Source organism: Mesoplodon densirostris, chromosome 4 (assembly GCF_025265405.1).
Source record: "Mesoplodon densirostris isolate mMesDen1 chromosome 4, mMesDen1 primary haplotype, whole genome shotgun sequence".
NCBI lineage: Eukaryota > Metazoa > Chordata > Mammalia > Artiodactyla > Ziphiidae > Mesoplodon > Mesoplodon densirostris.
The window spans coordinates 145,879,079-145,885,696 of record NC_082664.1 but is presented as its reverse complement, the minus strand read 5'-3'; the positions used below and the strand labels follow the sequence as shown (position 1 = coordinate 145,885,696).

At 51.3% G+C, this 6,618-nt stretch overlaps 1 pseudogene; it reads left to right on the top strand.

The window, feature by feature from the left end:
- The first annotated feature begins 1,287 nt into the window (after positions 1-1,287).
- On the top strand, positions 1,288-4,641 carry LOC132488186 (myeloid-associated differentiation marker-like; annotated as a pseudogene).
- Positions 4,642-6,618: the final 1,977 nt, after the last annotated feature.

Sequence of the window (6,618 nt, the reverse complement as noted above, 5' to 3'; positions counted from 1 at the left end):
GAAAAAGACACCATGAAGAGAGGACAGGAAGATATGAGAGAGAACCCTAATGGGTTGAAGAATGTCCTCCAAAAATTCCTGTCTACTCAGAACTTCAGAATGTGGCCTTATTTAGAAATAGGGTCTCTGTAGAAACGATTATTTAAGAATCTTGAGATGGAAATCATCCTGGATGGAGGGCGGGCCCACAATCCAGTGACTGGAGTCTTTATAAGAGAAAGGACAGAGAGATTTGCACACACAGAGTTGAGAGAAGATGAGCACATGAAGGTGGAGGCAGAGATGCAGTTAAGCGGCCACAAGCTAAGGGGCCTCCAGAAGCTAAAAGAGCAAAAGGAATGACCCTCCCCTGGAGTATCAGAAGCAGCATGGCCCTCCTGACCCCTTGATTTCACACTTCTGGCCTCCAGGACTGTGAGAGAATTCATTTCTGTTGTCTTAAACCACCAAGCTTGTGGTAACTTGTTGCAGTAGCCCTAGGAAGCAAAGATGAATAAAAAAATGGAAAATAGAGTCTTTGTCATATTTTTATAAATTTCCAGAAAAGCTTGCCCACCTCTGGTTCCAGAGCATGGTGGTCACATGGATCCAAGGACCCCTTGTCCTAATCCTGTGGTGCCCCAGTGTGTGAGACTCACAGGGTAGGATCCACTGATCTAGAGAAGGGTGGTCGGTCTAAAGGCCCACAGGAGCCGGGGGAAGGAGGTAAGTAAAGGAGATGGAGACAACTAAGGCCCACTGGAGAGGACCACCTGCATCTGTCGGGGGATAGTAGAAAAGCAAGCTGCACTGTGCATGACACGGTCTCATGTTTATAAAATGGGAAAAAAATGTACAGATACCTCTTGCAAACGTGTGCATAAATGTACACACATGTCTAAATACGATTTCAGAGCATGTGAAATGTGTTGAAGGCTGTATGTGAGGTTGAGGACACGGATGCTCCTTGGATGGAGGGGTGGATGCTCGTAGTAGCAGGGAGGAAGGCTGGCCACGCCGAAGAGAGGAAACTGGGCACATGTGATGTGATCATAGTCCTGCTTTATGTCAATTATACATGAGAATAAGAAAATATAGAAAATACTAAACAGAGATGAAGAATGAAAAGCAATATAAAGTAAAGGGGGTAGCAGCTGCTCAGCTCCAGCCACCAGCCCCCCACCCCCAAGGGAACATAGCCCAGTGCCACAGGATCATGTCAACGTGCCTGGCTGCTGGGCAGGCAGGGCTCAGCCACATCTAGGATGTGGTCTGACGGGGGCACCATTTCCACTCTCACAGATTACAATGGTGGAGGTGCTGGTGGGAAACTCAGGCAAACCTGTTGCTTTACAGTTGGAGGTATTGCGGCCCAGAGAGGGCACATGCCTTACCCAGGGTCACATAGCTGGAACCCCCGTGCCTCTCCTTCTCCAAGTTCTGCTTCTGTGGCATTAAATTGGTCCAAAGTTGTCATTTAGCCCTAAGCCCTCACTTTGTGGAGGTAAGTTGGGAACAACTTCGGGGACAGACAGCATGACATCCCCAGCTTCCCTCAGAGCCAGTGCCCCTCCTCCCACCCCTGGCAGTGCCCACGGGAAGGCCAGCAGGCTCCAGGGCTCCACTGGCAACTGGGGCTGAAGGAGCCTTGTGAGTCCAGGTAGGTTCTCGGGGTTTGCCCTGTGTTTCTCTTTCTAGCCACAGCTTTTCCCAGGGTTTATTATTAGCAAAGGTGACAAGGCCCCTGATGGCAGGAAGCTGGCTGCGGGCTCAGGGTGCTGATCCTTAAGCCCTGGGGGCACCTCTCGGCCAATAGTCCCTTTGAAACAGGGCAGCTGTCCCTGAGGAGGGAGCGGGCCGGGGAGGAGCTCTCAGCCCCCCATACCCTGGGACCTTTGCAGGAGGCCCTGTGTGAGGCAGGACTGCAGCCCTGCAGGCGGGACTGTCTTGGGCAGGTGACCTGGGCGATTCCCTGGTCTCCATGGTCCTTGCCACGCTCGCCACGTGTCCCCTGTCCCAACCCTGAAACCCCTTTAGGCCCCCATTCTCCCTCTTTCAGTTCCACTCCAGGACCCTCCTCCATGGGGAAGGTTGGCTCCATGCCTGCATCCCTTCTGGGTCAGAAGACACCTACTGGGCTGCCTCGGAGCCACTCAGACCCCGGAAACCTCCCCAGCTCATCTCTACTCTGCCGCCCCCGCCCCAGTCCCAAGTGCATCCTCAGGGCTGTCACCTGCTAGAGGGCCAGCAGGTGCCTCCTCTTTCAGCTCCTACCCCTAAGAGGGGGCTTATAATCTGTTCATCCTCCACCCCCTCCCTGGGATGCCCTGAAAGGCTCCACATCAGCATCCAGACGCAACATCCTTGTCCATTTCCACTCCCTTCTTTCCAGCTTGGAAGCTGCTAACCACTCTCCCAGGCCAGAAAAATCCTCGCTCAGGTAGGACTATTGCTAGATCATTCCAGACTCGCACCTGGATGGCAGCTTTAGAGTTTAAAAGCCAAACATATGTTAATTTATTCTGTGGTTCCCCCAGGATGCTCCACCTTGGAGTAATGCTGGGTTGGTGTCTTTTTTCCCAAATGGAGAAGAGTCACATGTTAAGGCAAAATTGGGGGGTGGGGAGTGGGATTCAAACAGTCCCTACTTCCCATATCATCTTGTCCCCTCTGCCTTGCTCTTACGCCATGGCTTATCTCTGTTCACCCCTGAAGCTGCTGGGTCACCGGGTGGGGCTGGGTCGCCTCAGATGGCAGCTGCTTCTAGTGACGGCTGCAGGGAGGAAAGGCCGGGACACATGTCTCTTCAGGTTGCTGTGGAAGGAGCCCATGGCCCTGAAGGTGTGTCCTGGGTCCCAGAGCCTGAGCTTTGGTCCTGGGCTCCCACCCACATGCCCTGCTGAAATGCTGGGCTGTAGAGCAAAAGGTTCAAACTCACAGCTATGGCACTTTTATCTGGGGTTCCCACTTTCTAGCCATGCAATCTTAGGGAAGTACTGAAGTCCCTGAGCTTTAGTTTTCTCATCTGTAAAACGCGGTTAGCAGTATAATCCACGATCCTTTTCCTGAAACACTTCAGGTCAGATATGATCCAGAATTCAGAATTTTTCAGCTTCAATCATGCAACATGGTGTATCTACTCTATAGGACATAACACCCCACTGGAGTCTGAAAGCACCTTGTAATCAAACACATTACTGTTTCTGCCACCGAGCTTTTGAGCATTCACACTAAGTGAAATAAATAAAAAACATAAATTATCTCACATCTGTGCAGGTCAAATTTTGTTACCAAATGAATTTTTTAAAAATTCTTTGTCCATTTTCAGAGCCTTGAAGGGTTGGGATTGTAGATAAGGACCATCCTAAGCATCCCGTCTGCGTAGATAATGGCACACAGCTCAAAGAGATTAAACAAATGTTCATGGTTTGAGGCCAGACCAAACATGGCTGTGAGCTTTGGGATAAGACAAGTCTCCTGAGAAGGCCAAGGATGATGGGTGGGGAGAATCATTCTGGAGTAGCTGTGCTGTTACCCAAGTGTCTGGGTCATTGGTTCAAACTCCACTGATCCTGAGCCTCAGCCGTCACAGGCCCCTGAGCCTTTTCCAGGATTCTGACTCCAGAGCTGGATTTTTCACTGGCGGGTCCTCAGCTAAGACCATTGCCGTATCGAGAACATAGACCTGCACGACCATCACGACCTCCACATGATTGTCCTCAGCTCTTTGACCATCATGGGCTACTTCCTCAGCCTGCTGCAGCTGCTCTCCACCTGTGTGGCCGTCTCCCTGGTGGCCAGTGTGGGCACCTGGAGGGGGGCCATGGGTAACTGGTCCATGTTTGGTGCTTCTGCTTCGTTGTGACCTTAACATCTTCATAGTTTGGTTACGTGGGCTCCAGTCCCGCCTCCACCTCTTCTGGGACAGCCTTCTTGTTACCTGTGCCTGCCATGCCACCCTCTTATGCCTCTCGGCCTCCATCGTCTTTGCCATCACCTACCTCCAGTTCTTGCCTCACAGCCCCTTTCAGGACCACACCATCGCTGCCACTGCATTCTCCTGGATGGTTTCTGTGGCTTATGCCACCCAAGTGGCCTGGGACCTGTGCCCTGACTGGTGAGTTCTCCTGCTATATGCTCACCTTGCCTGGCCTGCTCAACAGGCTGGAGATCTTCATGGCCTGTGTCATCTTCGCTTTCATCAGCAGCCCCTACCTGTATCAGCAGCAACCGGCCCTGGTGTGATGCGTGGCCGTGTACCCCATCTGCTTCCTCCTGGCAACCACGGCCATCTTGCTGAACTGGTGCAACTGGAACAACAGGCTTCCTATCCCCTCCCCCATTTTCCATTTGGGGCTCACCCTGCTCCCCGTCTTCCTCTACACCTCCGCTGTGGTCCTCTGGCCGCTCTACCAGTTCGTGGAGAAGTTCGGCGGGCAGCCCCAGCAGTCCAGTGATGTGAGTTGCCGTGATAGACTCACCTCTTGTGTGTGCGTCTGGGAACCGTGACTGCCTATGGCCATCTTGACAGCCATCAACCTGCTGATTTATGTGGTTGACCTGGTGTATTTGGCCCGCCAGTTTTCTTTATCAGGTTCTGAGGCTCTGCACAGGGCTTCCCGATTCCCTCTTGTCAATGGAGGTTTCTACACCGAGCCCTGACGTCCTCTGATGTCCTCTTCCTGGCTCCCCTCTCTCCCTGCTCACATCCTTCCCCAACCATCTCGCTCTCTTTTCTGTTTCCTTCCCTCCTCCTGCTCTGTCTCCTTCCTGTTCTGTGGTTGCCCAGATCCTGTTTTGCCTCTTTCTCTCACTGCTCTCATCTTTTCTACGTTTTCTACTTTGGGGCCCATTTTTGGTCATCTTTGTTTTCTCGTCTCCTGTGTCCGGACCACCTCTTCCCCTTTTCCTTCTTCTGATCCATTCGGACCCTGAGCTTCTTCCTTCTCTGCCCACTGCCCCGCTCCCACCTCCTAAGGTGCTGACTCCACATCACACAGCCCTCTGTGCAGCTGTTCACACCCTGGGCTTCCGGAGGGGTCTCACAGCCAAAGCATGCCTGTGCTTCTGGCTGTGCCTTCGTTGGGGTGTGTGTGTGCGGGTTTGGGGTGTGGGGTGGGTAGCTAGGCACTGGGCCTCCTTTCTTCCAGTGGAGGAGGGTGTACAGTGCACCTCCCCTTTAAGTTAAAAAATAAAAAACCTCTAGTGGTCAATAATTCCCAGTGGGTGGGAGACTTAAAGCAGAGACTTGGACCACTAGGCCCCACCTCGTGCTCAGCACCACCTGAGGTTGGCTCCAGAATTTTTGCAGGCTTACTAAAACCCACTGCCTAGAGGCCATTTAGAGGAAGCAAAGGGTGGATGCCTTTCATTCCAGCTACTCTCAGAGGAATCAAAAAAGGAGCTGGTGAAGAACCACAGGGTCTTGAAGACAACTGTCTGAAGTATTTGTGAGGGCCAGTGTTCAAAACACTGCTCTCCTGCCTCAGTGTTCAAAACAGCATGTCTGGGGCTTCCCTGGTGGCGCAGTAGTTGGGAATCTGCCTGCCAATGCAGGGGACACAGGTTCGAGCCCTGGTCTGGGAGGATCGCACATATTGTGGAGCAACTAGGCCCGTGAGCCACAACTACTGAGCCTGCACGTCTGGAGCCCGTGCTCCTCAACAAGAGAGGCAGCGACAGTGAGAGGGCCGCGCACCGCGATGAAGAGTAGCCCCCGCTCACTGCAACTAGGGAAAGCCCTCGCATGGAAACGAAGACCCAACACAGCCAAAATAAATAAATAAATAAATAAATAAATAAATAGCGTTCCCTTTAAAAAAAAAAAAGAATCCGTCTGCCAATGCAAGGAACACTGGTTCGAGCCCTGGTCTGGGAAGATCCCACATGTCATGGAGCAACTAAGCCTATGTGCCACAACTACTGAGCCCGCGTGCCACAACTACTGAAGCCCGTGAGCCTAGAGCCCGTGCTCTGCAACAAGAGAAGCCACTGCAATGAGAAGCCCGCACACCACAATGAAGAGAAGTCCCCACTCGCCACAACTAGTGAAGCCCATGCGCAGCAACGAAGACCCAACACAGACAAAAATAAAAACAAATAAAAAAATAAATTTATAAAAAAAAAACAAACAGCATGTCCTGCCTCTGCAGGGCGAAGAAAATGGCCACTGCCAGCCTTAAAGGTGACGTTAGGTTGGTTTTTTGTTGTTGTTTTCTTTTTCTTTTTCTGGTCAGGAGGGCAAAAATTTGTGAATAGCCCTATTCCTAAAGTGGAAGTTTCTTTTCATTTTTTGTTTTTTCAGAAGGGTGGCTTTGGAAGGTGGGGATCGCTTCTACCATAGTGAAAGGAATTGCATGGCTTGACTGGGTGGAGCACACAGAGGTGTGTTTCTGTGTGCCAGTTGCTTTCTCTGCTGCTTTGTGCTTCTCTGGGACTCATGAATAAGGTGATCTATATGAATGTATAAATGTATGTATATATATATCTTATTTCCAGGAGCTTCTGGTTTGCATCAGCCCCTGCTGTCAGTCATAGAGAAAAGCCTTGTCCCTTCTCACATACGTAGTTTTTTTTAACCTCAATATAAAGATAAACAAAACAAAACAAAAAACCAACCCCCCCCCCCCCAAATCAACA